The sequence below is a fragment of the Herpailurus yagouaroundi genome, unplaced genomic scaffold (genome assembly GCF_014898765.1).
Source record: "Herpailurus yagouaroundi ecotype Mexico unplaced genomic scaffold, PumYag 28, whole genome shotgun sequence".
NCBI lineage: Eukaryota > Metazoa > Chordata > Mammalia > Carnivora > Felidae > Herpailurus > Herpailurus yagouaroundi.
The window spans coordinates 88941401-88964363 of record NW_024412376.1 but is presented as its reverse complement, the minus strand read 5'-3'; the positions used below and the strand labels follow the sequence as shown (position 1 = coordinate 88964363).

The following is a 22963-nucleotide window of genomic DNA, read 5'->3' as shown; positions in this document are numbered from 1 at the left end:
TTGTGTGTGTTCTCTTTGTGTTTGTTCTAACCCTTCAGTCAAAACCTATAGTACATGGAAGATTGTCCCCTGGGTGGCTGCTTTTCCTTCCTCTTAGTTCTTGATAACTGTTCCTTCAGGGTCGCCCAGCATCATGAACACAAGGGCTCTTCTGTGCTGCAGACTTTGACCAAAGAGTTGAGGCAATGGAAGGAAATGACAACATAATTCGTCCCATCTTTATTTTGTCTCTTATGCTTCAGAGTGGTTGCTCTTCCTTTTCTGGGCCGTGGATCCCTTTGGTTAATGAGATAGTTTTCAAAATATAAAAAACACTTCTGATATTATATGTGAGTGTTTATTGTGCATGAAATAAGCTCCAGTGGGAGGTCATGTGACTACCTTAATTTCAAAGTAGTTAGTAATGTAAACAGCATTTTTACAGATGTCTGTAATAACTGAGATATGATATGAAAATGTTTGTGATTTCCACTGGTGACAAGGTTACCGGTATTGGCACTGTGATTTGTTGCCTACCTTCATAATGAAAGGAAATGCTAAATATCCTTTTGCTAGAGGTTTATAGACAAAGAGATGAAATCTCTTCCCCATCCAAGTTGTAGCCTGCATTCTGTGTGTTCACCCTCCATGGGTCTGAGGAAGGGTGCAGGAAGTAGTGCTCCTCTTCTGTCTAAGGCTGACCCCACCATCCACAGTCTAGCCTTTTACCCCCGTTTTCTCTGAGACACTCCAAACAGATATCCCAGATTGCTTTTATATCCTCATCTCTTTTTCTGCTCATGGGTGTTTCCCTTTTTTCTTGGAATATACTTGCCTTTCCTCTTTCATTTCCTGTGAGAGTAATAGATAGACTACCTTCCTGGGTGTGGCCAACCCAGTGACTAGCATACTCTCTTTATTTTTTATTTTATTTTTTTTAATGTTTATTTATTTATTTTGAGGAGAGAGAGAGAGAGAGAGAGAGAGAGAGAGAGAGAGAGAGAGAAAGCAGAGAGAGAGAAGGAGACAGAATCCCAAGCCAACTCTGCGCTCAGCACAGAGCCCGACGTGGGCCTTGAACCCATGAACTGGGACATCATGACCTGAGCTGAAATGAAGATTCAGACACTTAACCAACTGAGCCACCCAGGCGCCCCTAGGACACTCTCTTTAAATATTAACTGCTGTAGCACTCTCAACAATAGCCAAATTATGGAAAGAGCCTAAATGTCCATCAACTGCTGAATGGATAAAGAAATTGTGGTTTATATACACAATGTGTGTTTATATCCACAGTGGAGTACTACATGGCAATGAGAAAGAATGAAATATGGCCCTTGGTAGCAACGTGGATGGAACTGGAGAGTGTTATGCTAAGTGAAATAAGCCATACAGAGAAAGACAGATACTATATGTGTTCACTCTTATGTGGATCCTGAGAAACTTAACAGGATCCCATGGGGGAGGTGAAGGAAAAAAGAAAAAAAAGGTTAGAGTGGGAGAGAGCCAAAGCATAAGAGACTCTTAAAAACTGAGAACAAACTGAGGGCTGATGGGGGGTGGGAGGGAGGGGAGGGTGGGTGATGGGTATTGAGGAGGGCACCTGTTGGGATGAGCACTGGGTGTTGTATGGAAACCAATTTGACAATAAATTTCCTATATTTAAAAAAAATAAAAATAAAAACAATTTTGAAGATAGTATTAAAAAATATTAACTGCTGTAGAAGGTGATCACTAAAAGTTTGTTAAATAAATAGATGCTTCTGTTTGGAAATTCACAGACTTTTGTATTAGCAAATATTACAGCTGTCTCTGGCTGGTGAAAGGATGATCCTCATAGGACTAATGAACATAGTGCAAACCCCATTGGTAAACTGGTAGAGTAAGAAAATTCATCTGGCAGTCCATGCAAAAGTTAACATCCTCATAGAGGGATATGCTAGATTTCCATATTTAGATAATTTTGATAAGGACGGTTCAAATTGGCACTTGGTCAAACAAGTTCATTGGTTTCCATGAAGTCTGATAAGGATGATAATTTAAAATGATTTATAGGGGTGTCTGAGTGGCTCAGTTAAGCATCCAACTCTTGATTTTGGCTCAGGTCATGATCTCACTGTTGGTGAGTTTGAGCCCCGAGTTGGGCTCTGCGTTGATAGCTCAGAGCCTGCTTGGGAGTCTCTCTCTCTCCCCCTCTCTCTGCCCCTTTCCCACTTGTGCTCATGTGCATCCTCTCTCTCAAAAATAAATAAATCTTAAAAAGAAATGATTTATAATTTGCTGAACTTTACTATTTAGTAATATGGTTAACATAAATTCTTTAAGTTGCATGTTTAAAAATATACTTCTGGTTTGAATTTTGCATTAGATTAACATGGACACACAGTATTTTAGATTAAAAGGATAGAATTGAGTGACAATAGAATTTAGTTTTGGGGAAGTATTCAATATTAGTATTAGAACATATTTCTTATATTTAATCTGAATTTACTTTTATTCTGTCATTTCCTGAATTAATTTATTTTCCTCATGCAGTAACTGATATTCTTTGGACACATAACTCTAATTTATATAGCTGTTCATCATATTTTATCTTTTAATGTTTATTCTTTTGTTATTTTTTTCATTAATGAATGGTTACTTGAATTTTTATGTGTGTGTTTATGCAGATACTGAGTCAATTGAGGTAACCTAAAGCTGTCACATTAGTGCTTGGCATATAATAAGCACTCTACAATAAAAGAAGGAGCCACAAACATACATACACACAAACATTTATTTTCTCCAACTAGATTATAAACTTTGTGTTAATAACTCTGTGAACATGGGATCTTGTTTGTCTTGTACATCTTCTCCCCAGTGCCTAGCACAGCGTCTGGCCTATAGTAGGTTATTAATAAAAATTTGTTGCAGTGGGTCATATAGATTGGGGACAAAGATGAAGAAAGTAGAGATTATTTCAGTAACTTGTGCTAAGAGTGAACGCATTTCCCCCCTCTTACCTATTTATGCACGGTGACATTAGCATTTCTTACAAATACCAAGGGAGTATGGTTCTTACAGGTAGATCAAGTGTAGGGAGGTACAGAATTTAGTCCAGATGCACTGGCATGGCTGTCTTGGTTCTTTTTAGCCATTTTCCATTCTTCCTGGGTATGTGCAGGCCACATCAGTTGGACAGTGTTTTAAATATCATCTGTGGTCTTCAGTGAGTGTTTGGAAGAAAAGTAATTCAAATTAAGCTGTATAGACAAAAATATGTACACACACAGAGATATATATATATATATATATTTATATATATATATATGAACATTACTATGTCTAATTTTAAGCAATGATGGAAATTTTAGCATATATTCAATATAAACCATTTACATGTTGAAGAACTTACATAAATCAGTAAGCTATGTTTTAACATTACTAAAAATAAGATATCTTAACATTTAAGATGTTGCTTTTTCTAGTTTCAAATGATAGGTGTGGTAATGAAAGTACATTATTTGGCTTTATGATATTTATGCACTTGCAAGTTTAGTTGGTAATTCAAATATTTTACAGGGTCATGAAAATCAGTAGTATTTTCCTCTTGTAATGACAGGCACCATATTAAAATTATCACATTCCACATGCCTTATTTTTTTGATCATTGTTGTATTTGTCCTCCTTAAAAGAAAGGGCATAGCAGCTACTACACTATATAAAGGTAATTTTATACTTGCCAATTGATCTTCCCTTGGGGGCTACTGTACTTTTTATAAATAGCTTGCTGACTTCGAAGAAACATACTTCTGTTCTTAGGAACTCATCTGGAAAGGGCATTTCTTTGGGGATATGGAGACCATGTGTGGAATTTCAGCTACAGGGAAAATTCTGGGTTTTAGACAAAGAAATATTGGGTGGTTTAAAATTGAGAGTCCATTTGTGAAAAATCGGTTTGCTTTTAATAGTTCTATTTTGTTTTTAGAGCTTAATACATTATAGACCCATGGTCCCCAGTCTGGAGTTTTCAGACTCCTAGGGACCTGCAACGCAGATTGGTACCAATAGTCATATTACCCTGGTCATAAGTACTGATTTAAAGTAGTGTATGATTGATTTATTAAAAACGAGCAAATGTTTGTTACCTAAAAAGGGTAATTTGTTTACTTTACCAAACTTGGAATTCATGGAGTAAAAGTAACAGAAAGTCCCCTTTGGAGAGATTCATGCCAGCTTGAAGCCTCACCGATACAACTGTCACATATGTGAGATTGTTAACTCCAGAGATTTTTATTGATTGAATTAATAAATTCAGTTGTAAATCTAAGAATTCAAAATACTTAATAGCTGAATTTTACCTTATGGTGAATATTAAAGTTTGGTAAACTACTTTTCATCCCACATTACATTTTTGGATGAAAGGTGCAAGTGGTTTTATGATACTTCTGTGACGAGAATATTTGTGGGGGCTGGTGTAGCTTACATATATATGGATGTGTGATGCTGAATCCATATTTCTTAAAGTAACTTTCATTGTATTTAGATTAAGAGGTACGCAAAATAAGCTTTGCTGTTTTCAGTGCCAGTGTTATTTTTTTCTTTTTTTCCTGTTTTTCTCCCCGACTTTGGATGGTGTGGGGAGGAGAGGTCATGGTTAGACTAGCAGCACAGGCCGCCATCAAACTTGGAACATTCTGAACAGATAGCACACCCCGCCCACCATTTCTTTCACATTGCTGTAAACGCTCCCAAGTTGTTACTTGAAGACTGAATTTTGTACAAGTTCATTTTGAAACATTTGAACCGTTAAAGTATTAAATGAATTACTATAGAATTGCCACAGTTTATGGTACAACTTAGTTTTTAACAAAGCTTTTGCTTATCACATTCTTAAATGGCTGAAGTATGCTGATAAGAAATTTCTCAGTCATTGTGGCGATTTACAGCCCTTTTTTGCGGGATGGTGTTTAAAATACCTAACCTAAATTTTTCTTAATGCAAGTTCAAGTTACTCTTTCTTATTCATTGTGTACTTGAAGGAAAGTAACTGCGTTACTTCCGTTTCCTCTGGGCTGCATTCATATGTTTGAGGTCATGTGTGAAGTTCTTTTCCTGCTAGTGCTGTCTTCCTTCAAACCCCATGCTGCCTCGTCTATAACAGTCCTTGAGTATCCTGAAATGATTAAAAAAAAAATTATTATGTTACCCTACTGTAAGTCTCTTATGAAGGAGAAATTATATGAAAGTTTTTTATGAAAGACTTTAACAACTACATTTTCAAAAATAACAATTTCAATATGGAAATGCTTAGGCATGACTGTACCAGGAATAATGAAATGGTAGATTCTTGTACAGACATGTGGCATCACTAGGAAGACCACAGCTACAAATACAAGTTAAAAATATTTGTATTAGCAATTCAAAAACAAGTGCTTTTAAGATAATGCGTGTGACTGTTTTAAAAAAGTTCTTATTTATTTAAGAGAGATAGCAGGGGGAAGGGCAGAGAGAGATGAAGAGAATCTCAAGTAGGCTCCATGCTGTCAGCGTGGGGCTTGATGTGGGGCCCGATGTGGTGCTCGAACTCATGAACTGCGAGATCATAGCTTGAGCTGAAACCAAGAGTCAGACGCTTAACCAACTGAATCACTCATGTACCCTATGTGTCTTTTCTTAACATGTTGATTGCTTTTGACAAAGCTTTGTTTTGCTTGGAGCTTTGTCAGAAGCAATCAGCATGTTAACATAGTTGTGTGTTCTTGAAGAATTCATTGCATATTAAATTTTTTCCTAAAATGGTATGTACTTATGTAAAATGGAGTAAGGTTCTAGACTCGTATAATTATAAATGTGTACTTCACCCTCATGAGTCTCTAGTCATTCATTCGAAAGGTGTGAGGGACCCAGGGAAATGCTTTGTTTGGAACTCTCCTTTGTGTTGCAGTTGACATAGGTTTCTCAGCCCATAAAAAGCATGTGCAAGCCAAAAAATGTGATCACTTATTTTGAAAAAGAGGACAGTCTTAGGTGCTTTTCTTGAGAACCTTTGCTCCAAGCTAAGCTTTTTTTTTTTTTTTAACGTTTATTCATTTTTTGAGACAGAGAGAGACAGAGCATGAATGGGGGAAGGTCAGAGAGAGAGGGAGACACAGAATCCGAAACAGGCTCCAGGCTCTGAGCTGTCAGCACAGAGCCTGACACGGGGCTCAAACTCACAGACCGCGAGATCATGACCTGAGCTGAAGTCAGATGCCCAACCGACTGAGCCACCCAGGTGCCCCTAAGCTAAGCTTTTAAATATAGGGCCTGTTTTCTGATGAATCAGTAGTTTTTGTGTGTGTGGTTTTTTTTTGTTTGTTTGCTTTGTTTTTGTTGTTGTTTTTTTCCTCTGTCTATTCAGTTTTTCTTATACTTTTATGTAATTGATAAGGACAAGCGATTCAGTTGTTTCTCAGAATCCATCTAAGGTATCTTGAATGGTGCTAGCTAAAATAATGTCAGTGCAAAAATAAATCTAAGCAAATTATCCGTTGCTAGCAAATCATTGTGGGTGACTACCAAAGACATCCTTTCTTCATCTTCTTTAAGTGGAATCCCATATCATGTAAAGATTGTGTTATTTTAGAATACATGGGGGGGGGCAGTGATCATGCCAAACATTTATAGAGCACTTATCTAGCAGTTATGTTACTTGCCTTATCTTTTATTTTTAAGTCTTTTAACCATCTGAGGAAGCACACATTATTCATACCTTTATTTTACAAAACAGAAATCAGAGCCATAGAGAGGTTAATTACCTTGCTTACGGTCACACAACGATTAGGTAGTAGAGCCCGGATTTTATATCAGGTTTCTTTGACTTTACAGCAATTGCTGTTAAGTTTCACTGGTGTTCACATGAATCTTTTCAAAGGTGGATTATAACCATTAAAATGTGTCCAGGACAGACCTTCAGAGAAGCTCTCCCTATCTCTTTTCTAATAACATATTTATCTGCATTTCCTCTTTATTTTCCATTCTTTAGAGTTAGCTAGATGTGTGGGATGTGAAAGTGAGCCATATGTAGAATCTCTACTCGGTGTTATTTAAATGTCAGCATGGTAATGAGACATTGATGGGGCCCAGTACTTCAGACTTGCCAGTATCATGATGTTCATCAGTAATAAGCAAATGAGTGTGGTTAGCCTGTGTGCTCTAGAATGATAGAAAATACAAAAACACTGTCATGTACTTAGCAAAAACTATATGAGTAATAACACCCAGAAAGTAGAGGATAATGCTAATTTTTTTGGTAACCACCTTCAACTTCAACTAACAGGAAAGTCTACTTTTATTCTTCGGGTGCCAGTTACCAGTGAAGAAGAGGAATTTGCATTTCTGCATTGGTGATACTTGTGACTTTGAGAGCAACATTGCCTTCTGGTCTCCTGTGTGTTGTTCTTTTCCGCATTAATAAATTTATTTAAAATAAAGTTATGTTAATGGATCAAATGAGTTCTTGTGCTTGGCAGTGAAATAATCAGATTCGAACTTATATTTAAAATTTAGAGAGGCTTCCCATTAAAAATAGCATTTGGTTGCATTTGCTGACATAGCCTCTTCTAATTTTCTGCTAAGAGATTAATGAAGACCTAGAAACAAACTCAGTAATGGGGGCGGGGGGAAGACTGATACTCAATTGCTAGAAATTTTGATGCATTTCCCCCATCTACAAGGAACTAGACTAGGAAAAACAGGATTATCTAATGAAACTAATCAGTATAAAGTAGCAAATGTAGTTTGCTTCTTTTGTAACATCATCTGCTTGCTCAGACACCCACGATCTTGAAACATCGAGGAAATGGGGCAGCTCTCCATCTGCTGCAGGGGCGGCTGTTTTTCTGAGGAAGCTATAATATTACCATCATTTATGCTTCTGTTCTCGTAGTTTTTCTGTCTGTCCAGCAGCTTTAAGAACAAAGAAAACAGCAAGGACATTAAAGATTAGGTTAGTTGGAGCTGCAGACCACTGCATCCTGAAAGGAAGATGTCTCCCAGGTAATGGACTCAAAGTGGGAGTGGAGAACCGAATGGTAGGCCTTTTAGATTTCAGGTGATCCTTTTTCAGATCGGCAATCTGTTAGGAGAAGGTTCCTTTGCCATCCATGAGACAAGCTTTACATTAATGCCTAATGGCCACTGAGAATTGGACTTTTGACTCTTCCTATGAATCTGTATCTCTGCTACAGCACTGTGAAGGGATTTCTATAACCATCCAAGAGCACGGTGAGCCCGGCCAAGCCTTCTTTGGATGGTGGACATTGTCACCAGCACAGGAAAAGGCAACAGAAAACCTGAACACCATTTGATTTGTTAACTGATACTGTACTTCAGGGTAAGGGCCTATCTTTCTGAAAATGCATGAGAAAAGCACATTTTAGGGAGTATTTACAAAACTAGAACATTTAGAAAACAGTTTAACATAACATAAGGTAGTAGGTAGGGTATCTGTGAACCTGCTGCAGACAGCTGCAAGGAGAGAACTAACTCATATTTCAGGCAAGATTGCAGGAAACAAAAAAACTGGGAAAGTGGGATTCAACTCTGCAGAGGAGGCAAGAAGGAAGAATTCATGTTTTGAAGAACTAAATCAATGATGTGAAGAACCAACTTCAGGAACTTAGATTTCAAAGAAAGATCAAGAATAAAAAACAGATAAAAGATAATAAATATGGGGAAGGAGAACTGAAGTGCAGTCTAGGAAAGATAAATACAAGTGGCTGATAAAAATAAGAAAAAAAAAATCAGCCTGTTTTGCAAAGAAATGGAAATAAAAATGAGTTTTCACTTTATGCCAATCAAATTAACTAACATATATTAAACAAGTGACCCCCCCCCTTTTTTTTTAAGTTTACTTAATTGATTTTGAGAGAGAGAAAGAGGGCACATGTGAGCAGCAGACAGAGAGGGAGAGAGAGAATCAATCCCAAGCAGGCTCCACACTCAGTACGGAGTGCAACATGGGTCTTGATCCCACAACTGTGAGATCATGACCTAAGCCAAAATCAAGAGCTGGACGTTCAACTGACTGAGCCACCCAGGCATGCCCAAAATACCCTTTTGATAGAAGCTCAGTGGAAAAGTCCTGTTTGAAATGTATACTCATTTCGATAGTTTGGTAACATTTTCTTAAAAACGTTAGTGCTTTATCTAAAGGTTACAATCATGGATATGTGATAAGATTTGCTTATAAGGATAACAAATGGGAAAAATTTTGATAAACTGTGAGACAGTGATAATTTATAGCCTAAAATCATGGTTTTGAAACTAATGATATGGAAATATCCTTCCAATATAATGTAGTTTCAGTGTATCCCAAGCTGAGAGCTAATAATGAAGAAGGAAGATGTATTTAGTGGGAAGTAAATGTGGAAATATGTTTGCTCTCCAGATGACTTACTTCCCAAGTCATTTCTTATGAGTTAAGTCCTAGTAAACGTTAGCACCTTATAGGTCTGAGAAAGCTGCCATAGATTTCTGCTAACATTGCCTAAACCTTTTTATACTGTTTTAAATACCACAGAACATTGCTCTTAGTGGAACAGATATTAACATCATATTATCATCTACCAGAAAAATGTTATTTCAATACCAGTTTGGGAAACAACATGTTAAATAAAAAAAAAAATATGTGAAATTGAAGTAAATACACCAGATAATTAAAAAAGATCTCTGAATGGTGAAATTGTTATATACTTATATGTCACTCCTAAATTTTTCTTCAACAGGAATTTCTTTAATAAGAATGCAGTACCTTTTTTTTTAATAGAACGTACAGAAAATGTATTTAAAAAGGAGAAATTTGAAGAATTCTGCCTATAAAATTCAATAGTCATTAGAGGGCATAAAATAGAGTCATTGTAATGGAATTCATGTCGTGATTGTATGCTGTTACAGGATTTTAGAATAGACGTTTATTTTTATGTATGTATATATTTTAATGTTTATTTATATTTGAGAGAGTACGAGTGTGGGAGAGGCATAGAGAGAGGAGGGAGGACACAGGATCTGAAAGCAGGCTCCAGGCTCTGAGCTGTCAGCACAGAGCCCTATGCAGCACTCGAACCCATGAACTGCAAGATCACAATCTGAGCTGAAGTTGGACGTCTAACTGACTGAGCCACCCAGGCACCCCGGCATTTAGTTTTTAAGGTGGAAGGAGATATTTTGACCAAGTATTCCATCTTGCACAGAATTAGTTCCTCCTTTATTGTGAATGAGTTCCAGTAGACCAAAAAAAACTAAGTTATCCTGAACCAAAGTAGAGTGAAAATAGTTGTTTCTTTATTTTGTTTTAATCAAAGAACTGAATACAACCCTTATCTTACTTGTCATTAACCCCAACCAAGTGAAAAATGGGACAGGGAGGTTAGTCCCTGTGATGGTTGAAAGTGTGTGTGTGTGCGAGCCTGTATGCATGCACACACATGTATGTGTGTTTAATCTTTCTTCCTCCTCATTTTCTTCATTTTTTAATACATCAAAGTAAAAGACACTGTAATCCTATCTCTTCAGAATCTTTCTTCCACCTCTCCCAAATCAACCTAAATTCTTCTAATTATTCACAGATGAGATTAAGTCCAAAAGAATTTTTGTTCATTGTTGTTCTGTTTCTCTTCTTTGTTTTTCTTAGAGAGATGACTACCTTTCTTTTTGTGGCTATGTTAATAGATAAGCATGTTCACATAGTTGGCTATTGCCATAATCATATTATTTTATTAATGCAAGAATTTTAGACTAACAGAAGCAAATCTGGAAGTGATTTAGTTCATGGCCTTTTTGAAGAATTTGAATTGTGCCCCCATCAGACTGTCTAGAGCAAGTTACATTGGGAGGTGTGAGAAGTAAGCATCAAGAGGCTATACTTTGTTGGAATGGGTAGTATTCACTGTAAGTTGTAAAGTTGAAAGAAATTCATGTTCTGGTTAATCTTTTTATAAAAAAAAAACGGCTTTTATATTTCTCAAATATTCAGGTTCACTGTTTTGATTTAAACTGAAGACCATAGCACACCCTGTTAATGCCCTTCCCATGAGGGATGCTTTTATACTGACAAGTCCATAAAGCAGCCTTATTTTATGGGCTGTCGTATGTTTAAGGGCACCCCCACATTAGTTTGCTAGGTGAGACATAATTTCAGAATACCTTGTACACGTTTATTTGTGGAACATTCAAAGATAGAAAGTACTGGAATACTCATATGGTCAACTCCTGCATTCTTGATTTGGTGAACACTTTGATCAGTGTAGTGTGGCAGTTTTGCAGACGCATCTCAAACCAGGTGGCATAAAGATGATAAACCTTAAAACAACTGGGTTCAGTATACATTTTTTTTTAGAGTTGATATGCAGCAATACTCAGTACTAATACTTAAGTTATCTGTGAAAATAACAAAACATTTTTTACTTATTTTGGCCCAGTCTGTGAGCAAATTATTTAATAAGGGTGTTGTGGTTAGGATTTCAAAAGCAAATCATTTCCATTTTATCATGAAAAATCCTTCTCTTTCTGGGTTTCCAGGCTCTTGGTTAATGATTTGTATTGTGATCAGGGTGGTTTTGGGGATTTTCATCTGTAACTAATTAGAACTTGGTTTTTTGATTTGAAATTCCACCTCCTTGGTTAAACTTCCTAATTGGGCTAAGAGAAGCACTTTTTTTTGTTTTTTTTTTTTTTGTTTTTTTTTTTTGCCCCTTTTCTCCCTTTACAAATGATTCCCTAACACTTCCTAAACTAGGTGGAAGTACTTCTGATGAAGGTAGAAACTGAAGGTTGAAAGAATTTAATTAAGGAGGCAGTTATTTCATTTTGTATGTAGATGTTTTTCACCACGGGGAAATCTTTGGTTTCTTTTGGGTACGGAGGAAATAAAGTACGTTCTGAGAATTTGCTGATAAATGCTACAAACTTGAAGAGCCAAAGCTGTATATTTAGAAGCATTTGGAGATCCAGAAATATTCAGATGATGAGCAAATATTATTTCCAAAATAGTCATCAGATATTATAGAATGAGATATACATAATCTCAGGGCAGTTCTTGAAGGCAAGGGCCATTTCTTATTTGTTGTTTTAATTCCTAGCTTTTGAATATCAGGTTCACATAATAGGTTTGCTTTAATATAGATCAAGAAAATTTAAAATCTGAGGCATAAGTATTGATTTGATTAATTGAATTGTTTATATCTATCAGTCTCAGTGTAACCAGGCATATGCCTTTTTTTTTTTTAATTTAAGAAGTTGTCTGCTACTTATCGATCTTACTTTCTTTTTTTAATTTTCAGAGGAGTTTGCTCTTCTTCCTGTTAAGCATTTAGGTTACAGCAAATTTGGTTTTATAATAGTTCAAACCAACTTTGGAATTTGGCAGACCTGGATCTTCTTGATTCTAGGCATTTCTGATGCCATTCCATGCAACAAGAAGTTCTTGGACCAAGTCTACCTAAAGTCCAAGTTCATACGTCTGTCTGTTTCATAGATCCCACTCTGTTTCATTCCATTCTGTTCTTTATTCCTTCACATAAGTGTATGTTTTTCACTTCTGGCTTGAGAGTTATAGATAGTATGGCGCAGTGATTATGGGAAAAGGTGCTGCAAATAAAGTGGGTTCAAATCCTGGTTCTGCTCTTTACTAGCTGGATGATCTAGGGTTAAGTTGTTTAATACCTCTGTGTCTCAGTTTCCTGATATGTAAAGTTGGGATAACAGAATAACTTACCTCTCAGAGCCGTTAGATGATTAAATGTGATAATACATACGAGGTGCTTAGAACAGTGTGTGGTGCGTAACTGGATTCTTTGTCTATCTTTGAAGGCTGATTTGAACTTGATATTACCTGCTTCACCCCAGAGTATTTTCTGACCCAATTTGGTGTTCGTATTTCACTTCAACCAAGGTTGAACTTCTCCTGTGGTATGCCTCACCTGCGCCCTTTGAAGTCTTGGGCACTCTCCACACAACTACCTGAATTCTGTCTACCTTGTCAAGCCTCCTGTTCTACCTTTTTCTTATTACCAAAGTAAAGACATGGTGCTTGAACTCACAAAACACATATCACCAACCTAGATTGCAAACTTTGTGACTATAGACAAATAATGATTTTTGATATTCCATAAGTATTCTTTGTTACTGCACAGAGCAAAAAAGTTAACCCGGTAAACCCATGCCACTCATAAAATTGCAGCTAATCTATTTTCTGAATGAGAAATTTAGAAATGATCTAAATTGATATAAATGAGCAGACTTCAGCGATTTACAGTTTCACTCGTGTATTAGGAGTAATCCGAGGTGGTTTCACATCGTGTATTCCCTGAACCTGTTGTTTGAATAAAATAGGATTATCTTAAGCCAAGTGTCAGGCAGGTAGGTAAACAGTTTGTGTTTACTGCTTGTTAGACTTTAGTTATGAGGAAACTATGTATTTCAGTGGAGATAGTAATAGTGGTAACTGTGTAGTGCCTGTGTCCACGTAGTACCTGTCGACCAGTACCTCATCGTGGCTGAAAAAGGCTTTAAAAAAAAAAAAAAAAAAAAAAAAAGAGGACTTAGAAAATTGCAAATTTCAGACACATTTTTTTAATGCAAAATTTTAGTGTAGAAATGGTGCTTCTAGATAGTTGACCGACTCTCTCAGGCTCTGGAGGATATTATTTGGTGGTGGTGACCACAAGAAGTGAAGCGGGACAGTGAAGGACCCTGTTCTTGGCAACATGGAATGGTGAATAACAGTATTAGGATTTTCTTTTCCACAAACATTCTAGGATGTTCAGGCTATTCACAGTGAAAGGTGAAGAAAATAGTAGTACTCAGAATTTACTTTGCAGTTGCTATTTGGTTTCTAGTTTAGGTTGTGTATTCTCCTTTAATGTTTCATTTTGACATAATATATTTTAACATGGACTTTTCTTGCAGATAAACATTTTATGATATAATTTTTCTCAAGTTCTAGGAGACAATGTGGCTGTGTTTTATTTACTCGGATCATTTGTGATGAGAACCAGACTCAAACTTATTTCAGAAATACTGTTAATTATACAGATAAAAGGGGCAGATATCTTTTTGATTCATCTACACATTTCAGAGTTGCTCCATATTACATTCATGAAACCATTTCTAAATAATCATACAGCATCTTCTAATATTGGTATGTATTTCATACTTGCCCATTAGAAGTTGTATTTAATTACACGACTACACAGTAATGGGTGGTTGTCAGGCAGAATGAGATTTCAGTGCATGGTAATGAGGTTAAAGGTAATGGAAGGTAGATTCAAATATACATGATGAATTGTATATTAGAATTGTTTCTTTACATATTATAGATTTTAGTTAATATCCTATTGGTATTTATAAAACAAAGAAAAGTAAAAAAAGATAGTAGGTAAGGTTATGTTTTTAGTTTTCAACTTTTTTAAAAAAAAAAAAATTTTTTTTTTCAACCTTTATTTATTTTTGGGACAGAGAGAGACAGAGCATGAGCGGGGGAGGGTCAGAGAGAGAGGGAGACACAGAATCGGAAACAGGCTCCAGGCTCTGAGCCATCAGCCCAGAGCCTGACGCGGGGCTCGAACTCACAGACCGCGAGATCGTGACCTGGCTGAAGTCGGACGCTTAACCGACTGCGCCACCCAGGCACCCCTAGTTTTCAACATTTTTAATGGGCAAAATTTAAGGAATATGTGTTGCAGTAGCAATACTGCAAAGAAACAATTGTCTGTGGTTCAGGTGCCTACCACTGTAATTACTGGAATCCAGTTTTCAGAAGACCTTCTCCCATTTTGCATCTCCTTATGGCAAGTTGAGAATAAATGGTGGCAGGTGGGAGGATGTCAGAATAAAAATCAGAATTAAGGAAGATTGCAATTATTTAAAAAAAGTCAACAGCAAGGTACCCTTTAAAGGATTTGAGGTGTGGGGAAGAATAGAGATAGAGGGAGGATTGGGAAATCATTTTGGATATTAAGGTGACCTGAATCCCATAGGAAGGAAGTGCTTATTAGCTACTGTTTCTGAGCCATTTTAGTTTTGTTTTGTGTGTTTTTTAGAAATGGATCCTTTATTAAGAGTCAGAGTCTTATTAAAGGACTTAAGTTGCACTTATGCAGATAATTTCTTAGAATTTTTTCAAGGTATATTAGGGACTTCACTTCTCTATTATTGCATCTGACAAAAGAGGTATAAGCTCAAGGTGCCTTTTTGTTATGAAAATATTAGGGCAAGAGGATAAATGTCAACAAAAACTCAAACTTGCCTGATTCCCTTTTAGCCAGTTTACTTAAATCATGCTTAAAATTATAAATAAGGTCAACATGTAAGAAATCAACTTACTACTTTTTTCTATTTAAATACATATTTTTACATTATACATGAGAAAATAGTTTAGTGGTATTTGAGGTTTGTTTTATGATTTACAAACATTACATTTGAATACAATGTGGAGTTTTATTTTTTAAAATTGTTTTTAATGTTCATTTTTGAGAGAGACAGAGTGTGAGTGGGGGAGGGGCAGAGAGAGGGGGAGTCACAGAATCTGAAGCAAGCTCCAGGTTCTGAGGTCCGCACAGAGCCCATCACGGGGCTTGAACCCGCAACTGTGAGATCGTGACCTGAGCTGAAGTCGGACGCTTAACCGACTGAGCAACCCAGGCACCCCCTACAGTGGGGAATTTTAAAGAATGATTAGGTTTTATGGGTATATTCTCTATCAATTCAGAAAAATGTAGATTTTTATTTGTTAAAGCTAGTATAAACATGCAGCATATAGTTCCACACAGGAATCTGCTCATGCTGTTTTCTTAAAATCTTTCAATGGTTCCCATTGTCTTCAAGATGACATCCAGTATGTCTTCGAAGCCTCATCTTCATTCATTTACAGAGCTTGTGTTTTCCCCTTGTCTGCTCCCTCTCCCATTTCTAATAAGGATTACGTCACTCTCTATCAACTCAAGCTCTCTATGTCTGAATATCCTTGTAGCTTTTCAAAGGCTGACCATTTCTTTTCTTCAACTGCATGAATACAGGTCATGGGCCACCAGCTTTCTGCTTCATATTAACATCCACCTATATTCCCATATACTCATATTGCCTTCCCTTCTTTCTGAGTGTAAGCCTCCTCTCCAAATGGAAATAATATTCAATGATTTTCTACTTTCACTCTCCCTTTCCCTCTTTCTCTGCTAACTCCTTTTTTTTTTTTTTTTTATAAACTCTTTTCCCTTAGCAAAACCCTTCTTTGACCCATTGTCAGCTTCTAACTGCTGCTCTAACTCTCCTTCTGGAAAGAACTTGTGTGTGTTCCTGACCACCCATTCATTGTTTATTTCACTGTCTGAAGCTGGAATTGCTTTCAGCAAATCAGTAATGACTACTGATTTGCCAGATTCCCCAAACACTTGTTTCAGGTGCTGGCATATTCCCTGTATCCAATGAAAATGGCAGTTTTTATTAATATTATCCTCTCCTCATTTATTTATATGGCTTCCCCTTTGCTAGGTTCTTTTCCTGGCTTTTCCACATGCCTTGTAAATGTGTTCACTGAGGTTCAGAGAAACTGCTTTATCTCTTACTCCAGCATGATTTACTCTTTGGACTGATGCCCCATTCACAAGCACGCCTCAAAACACAGAACAGGTCTCCCACCTTAAGTCTTGACCCTCATTAAAGGCTTCAGTCTTTTTGTTTATTTCATAATACCTCCCAAACTCACTATGCCCAATTTGAACTCATGATCAGTTCCGTAAAATTTAGTCTTTTTTTGTTGTTGTTGTTCTTTATTACCTATAAGTGACATCCCTACACAGGACATTACCAGATATACAAACACTGAAACCAGGAATCTGGGAACAAATCTCTAATTCTTGCTGCCTATAGTATCTTAATCTTGAGTCTTCTCTTTATTCCTACATTTTATGTCTTGCTTAAATATCATCTCAGTTTTCACCAAGAATAGCCTTAGTGTAGCCTCCCTGCCTGCCTCTCGGGCTTTGGCTATCTATATTTTGTTATTTTTTTGTTTTGTTTTGGGGCAAATGGAAAATACTTGTTTATGAACCCTTTGGAACACAAAATTTTTCATAACTTTCAGAAAGTGATTGACACATTGCTCAATACATGTTTATGGTTTAGGTATAATTATTGTAGTTTTGACAACTAGTTCTAGTTGCATATTGAGATCATAATTTAACAGGATCATGATCTAACAGGATCATGTTTCCTTGGAAGGGACCAAGAAGTATTCTTTGTTTTCAGTGTTGAAGGATAAGCATGACTTTAACAGTTGTACTTGAGAGAAAGACCATTCTAGGCAGAGGGAAGACCAAAAACAAAAACAAAAACAAAAACAAAAAACCCAACAAGAATAACCGAAAAAAACCCACAAAAACCCAAAAAACAAACAACAACAAAAAACCCACAATGCTTAATGCCATGATAGTAAGCAGGGTAAAAATATTCTTGGAGCATGAGAATCAGTGTTTGAATTTATGAGAATACATTTGACTTATTATTAACCAAAAGTATTGGATAAGAAGGTATTTATGTTCAACTAGTGACTTTATAATTTATTCAGACAAATATTTCATTTTAGGGATTCCTGATTTGGCAGACTAGACATGATGGATTGAATGCTGGACTTGAATTTCTTCTGTAACTTCTAATTTCTTGTTCTGCTTGTTTACATAGTGGTATGATTTGCCATGGAGTGATTATTTAAAAGTTAAATGTTAGAGCACTCTGAGGAGTATGTTAAAATCAGAGACTGTATCTTAAATTTCTCTAGAACCTCTTTTAATTAAAAAAGCTGTAATTTGTCTAAGTTAATTTCTTACTATCTTAGAAACTGAGAATGATAATTTGTGAATTTAATTTTATTTTTTCCATAATGTAAAAGATAAAACCTCCACAGCTTTTCTTTTAAAGTCTGGATTCATTATTCATATATTGTATGAAAACAATTTTACACTTTTTTTTCTTCAAACCTTTTTCCTTTATATAACTAAGCACCAGAAGAAAGTCAAACTTTTCCTGTGATGCTAAAATTTCTTCCAGATCACATGTTGAAGTACCCTTTCCTTTTTTCTCTGAGGCCTTTCTTAAGTGATCAGATGTAGACTTTTAAGTATATATGGCCAGCTCTTTAATCTGAACTACTTTGTCTGAATCTGTGCTGTTCAGATAGCATGTATCTTCAGTGTTCAGCTTTGCATCTGGGCTATACTTCAACCAGGTAGTATCTATTTTTCTTCCTCTTTCAGATTTGACTGAAATTAGAAGTGTGTTCCACATATATTGTGTAGGTTCAAAAGGCCCGTTTGATTTTGAAATACTTTTACTCATTATAAAATAAATTGTGACTGTTTTTCTAAGTACAAAACCTTTCCCTAACAAGTAACATTTTAATTTGTTATTTTCCTTGACCTCATGTAAGCATTTCTTTTAAAAGTTTAGTTTTTAGGGGTGCCTGGGTGGCTCAGTGAGTTGAGCATTCGACTCTTGATTTTGGCTCAGGTCATGATCTCACACTTCATGGGTTCGAGCCCTGGGTCGGACTCCATGTGCTGACAGTGCAGAGCCTGATTGCCTGCTTGGGATTCTCTCTCTCCCTCTCTCTCTGCCCCTCCCCTGCTTTCACTCTCTCTGATTCTCTAAATAACTTAAAAAAAAAAAAAGTTTAGTTTTTATAGAATGGTACATGTTTTATATATTGTCAGCCTTTATTTTTTCTAAAGGTGCAAAGCCGAATGAGTGATTGTAAAGAATAGTAGCACCTCTTTCTCTTTGAGTTCTGATCAGTATTTGTGTAAAGCAGAATATCTTTCAGATTGAATAAATTAGTAGTAGTACTTTCAAGTGATATTTAGCAAGCCTTGTGGGTCATAGGGTTGCAAACATGCATCGTGTGTTTCAAAAGTTACGTTACTTATAGAAGCTACAGAGAAATTTAGATTTTAAGGAAAATAAATTTATCTTATTGTCCTTAATAGCCTTTTAAAATTCTATTTTTATAAACTATGACCAGTCTTAACTAAATTTTTCTTTTAAACCTTTGGATAAAAATTCATGTTATGTGGATTCCTGCAGCATGAACTTAGTGCCGTATTTGGGCTTGTTTTTGTGATTTTCTTCCACTAAACTTGGAATGCTGTCTTGAGGAATAGGTTTTTGGCTTTCAAGGGCCATCATAGTCAAACACTAGTTCTTAATCACTGTGTCTGTGTAGTGTCTTGCTGATGTTGCTCTCAGTGTATCGACTTCCTTTTCTCTCTGTTTCCAGCCAAGATGTTTTGAAATGTTTCAACCAAACAAAAAACTACAGTGTTACCATTTTGTGATAGAGAACATCTTTACTTGGTTATGCTATTTGCTGCGTGATGATTATGGAATTACTGTTATAATAGGAACCGTTAACTTTAAGCTTGTGCATGTTTTGGATTAATAGCATCCTTAGTATTTTTTTCTCTTCTCAGTGCCTTGGCTTGTCTTGTTAGGGAAGGGAAAGAAATGATTTAATGTTTTATCATGTAATTAAACTTTTCTTGAGAATGTGAGAGTAAATTTAAGTTTTTGTTACAGTGAGACTTTTGTGTTACCTTTGCATTTGATATTCTTCCGGCAAACATTATCCTCTGTTAGCACAGCAAGTTGATAATTGTTCCACCATACTTAAAGGTCTTGCATTGGATTCTGACCTTACTCTGGGAACTTTTTCTTCTAAAACTGAGATGATGCAAAGAAGGGTAACATGACTCAGTTTGGGATTTCCCATGTCAGCGCTGGAAGGTGTCCTGTGGTAGGCTCTTGAAGAGCAGTTAGGGACAGTGGAAATAGCCTTAGATGAGGGAGGGGATGGATAGCCACAGTCCTCAAGGAGACTCTAGTTTACAAGGAGTTTCAGACGCTTATCTGTAACTAGTGATGATCTGTGTGTGTGTGACAGAGGTATTCTGTTATCTATTTATTACAGTACATATGAGCTAGGTATTATTATCCCCATTTTACAAATGAGGAAACCAAGGCTTGGAGAAGTAAGCACCTTGCCCAAGATCATAAGGTCAGTAAATACAGAGCTGGCATTCATACCCGGGGACTCTTTTGACTACAAGACTTGGCTCTTCACTGGCCTGCACTGTGTTCCATGTAAAGGACCATGTGCTTATTGTGAAGATTAAATAAATTAATGTGTATGTCTTTGTAAAGCTGTTATTCTTGATAGGGAAACATATATATATTTATATATACTTATATACATATTTATATATATTTAAAAAATAAAAAAAATTTTAATGTTTATTTTTATTTTTGAGAGAGAGAGACAGAGAATAAGCAGGACAGGGGCAGAGAGAGAGGGAGACACAGAATCAGAATATATATATATATATATATATATATATATATATATATATATATATATTTGGACTGTGGAACTTTTCTTCTATTTCACTGTTTGGCATTGACTTCATAATTTTATATGTAAATATTTTCACCTTCAAGATTATTAATATTTGTCAGTGTTCTGCTTGTTGATTTATGATGTATATATATTATTCATGTATGTAAACATATACAAATATATATACACACACACACGCACTTCTAAAAAGGGAAGAGAATCTATGTTTTTCCCTTTGTGCTCTGTGGATTTGTTTTTTTCTGAAAAAAAAAGTTTTACCTCAGAGTCTTCTTTTTAGGATTTTCTGGACTTCAGGATTTAATAATTTATTATATTACTCACTTATAATTGCATGCTGGAGAATAGGATCTTTAACACTCCACTGTTTTAAGAAAATAGTACAAGGTAAACACATATAAAAAAAGATTGATTGCTTTAGTAAGTACACTGAATAGTCAAAACCTTTTCAAACAACTTGGTTTACTGTATACACACGCTATTTTGAGTGTTGTGAATTACTGAAATACTTTAAGACCTTCTCTAGTTGGTATGCATTACTGAAATACCCAAAGGTTTGATTCTGGAATGCTTGAGAAACTTTAAATTGCAAGGAGAAAACCAGTGAGTACTTACTCATGTTGTAACACTTTTCTGTAATTTCCCTCAATTTCTGAGGTTGTCCTCTGGTACCTTTTATTCACGTTAGGGATAGATTTTAAGTACTCTTGATTCCAAGTAATTTGTTTAATTGTCTTAATGCTATCTTTATAATGATTTTAAGCTGTGGCACTCTGTGAGCGAGTGCCCAGGGGCTGGATAATTGACATTCAGGCAGTGAGGTCTGCTTTCTCTTACTGGCCTCTTGGCAGCCTCTGTGACCTCACAAGGGCGTTTAAAAAACTCTTTTAACCTCTAGTAGCTTTGAAGGCAAAGCTGTAGGTGATGGTTTGGGAATTCAAAACTGATAATTTAAGTAAAACTGAATGTAAATATTTGTAGACAAAGCCTTCAGGTCTAAGCTAGTTGAAATATCTTCTAAAAGTATCAAGAGTTTTTTCAAAATTATTATTTACAACTAACATCAGTATAGTATGAAAAGTCTCTGTCAATATTACACATTTAGTAATGGTTATGTGTTTGTTTGAAATATAAGTTTTGAAATTCTATTTTTTGATTAAAGTTGAAGTATGTCACAGTATTAACCTTACTTTTCAGATGGGAAATACAGAAATTTCTCCTTTGTCTTTCATAATTACTATGAATTTATGAATCTGCTTTTTTATCATATTTAAGATTTATCTTGTATTAACAGTTAAGTGTTTCTCATAGCCTCATGTAAATATTCAGCAATAAATGATGATTATTGGTTGCCTAGATAATTACTTATATATGCTTTCTGTGAGCAAAAAACTGAACTTTGGAGGAAGGATGTAAGAGATAATTTTCTTTAAAATTTTTTTTTAATGTTTATTTTTATTTTTGAGAGAGAGAGACAGAGAATAAGCAGGACAGGGGCAAAGAGAGAGGGAGACACAGAATCAGAAGCAGGCTCCAGGATCTGAGCAGTCAGCACAGAGCCTGACATGGGGCTTGAACTCACAAACTGGGAGATCATGACCTGGGCCAAAGTCAGACACTCAACTGATTGAACCACCCAGGAGCCCCAAGAGATAATTTCTAATTTCTCTTCCTAAAACATTTGGAGTGAAAAAATTTTTCCTTGATACAATTCAAAGGTAATGTAAGTCCATATTGGCTTTTCTAGGTTATATCTTCATTTTCTAGGTTTTCTAGGTCAAAGGTTTTCTAGGATATGTCTTCATTTATGGGAACCTCAACTGATTAGGTCGCCCATGGGCTCCCTTTGACCCACCTCACGTGTGCCTAGACTGTGTCTAGAAATACTCTATCTGCATTTTATTTGCCTTAAGCCAGACTTCTGTGGTTAGCATTGAGCAGTCTTGTAACAGTTGTTCCTGATGACATCCTGTCACCTCTGGTCAGTCCAGCCAGAGCTTTATTCTGTTACCAGAGACTTGTCCTTGAGTTCTGACCACCTTACCAAATGATCCTCAATCTACCTTTCTAGTTTCATCTGGGCCACTCTACCCTTCTTTGCCTTTTCACCTGAGTATTTTCTATTCTCCAAACACCTTTGAATAGGTTGGATCTTCTACCTGACCTTTCTTCTCTTTTGCTTTTCTGAATCTGATCTGTACTTCATGACTATGAATTCTGACTTCATAACCTCATGTATGTCACTTACTGTCTATGCCTTATTGCCTTAAAAATTGTCATAGAAAACACAACATAAAATTTACCATTGTAACCATTTTTAAGTGTACCGTTCAGTAGTGTTAAGTATATTTACGTTGTTTTGCAGCAGATCGTCACAACTTTGTCATGTTGCACAACTGACACTGTACTTACTAAACAGCGCCCATCTCTGCCCTGCCGCGCGCTAACAACCACCGTTTGATTTTATGCGTTTGACTACTTTAAATAACTCATCTAAGTGGAACCATACAGGATTTGTCTTTTTGTGACTGGCTTATGTCACTTTGTATAATATCTTCGAGG

The 22963-nt window shown here is 36.0% G+C and overlaps 1 protein-coding gene and 1 long non-coding RNA gene across 6 annotated transcripts in view; one reads left to right on the top strand and one right to left on the bottom strand.

Moving 5' to 3' along the window:
* The window catches only part of BMPR1B (bone morphogenetic protein receptor type 1B), a 414391-nt gene that overhangs the window by 84388 nt on the left and 307040 nt on the right, over positions 1-22963 (top strand). The window lies entirely within an intron of this gene.
* Positions 3112-21524, bottom strand: LOC121032255 (uncharacterized). The gene is made up of 2 exons (XR_005791170.1): positions 21017-21524; positions 3112-5134 (listed from the first exon to the last, which is right to left on the bottom strand). It is a non-coding gene; the product is annotated as an uncharacterized LOC121032255 (long non-coding RNA).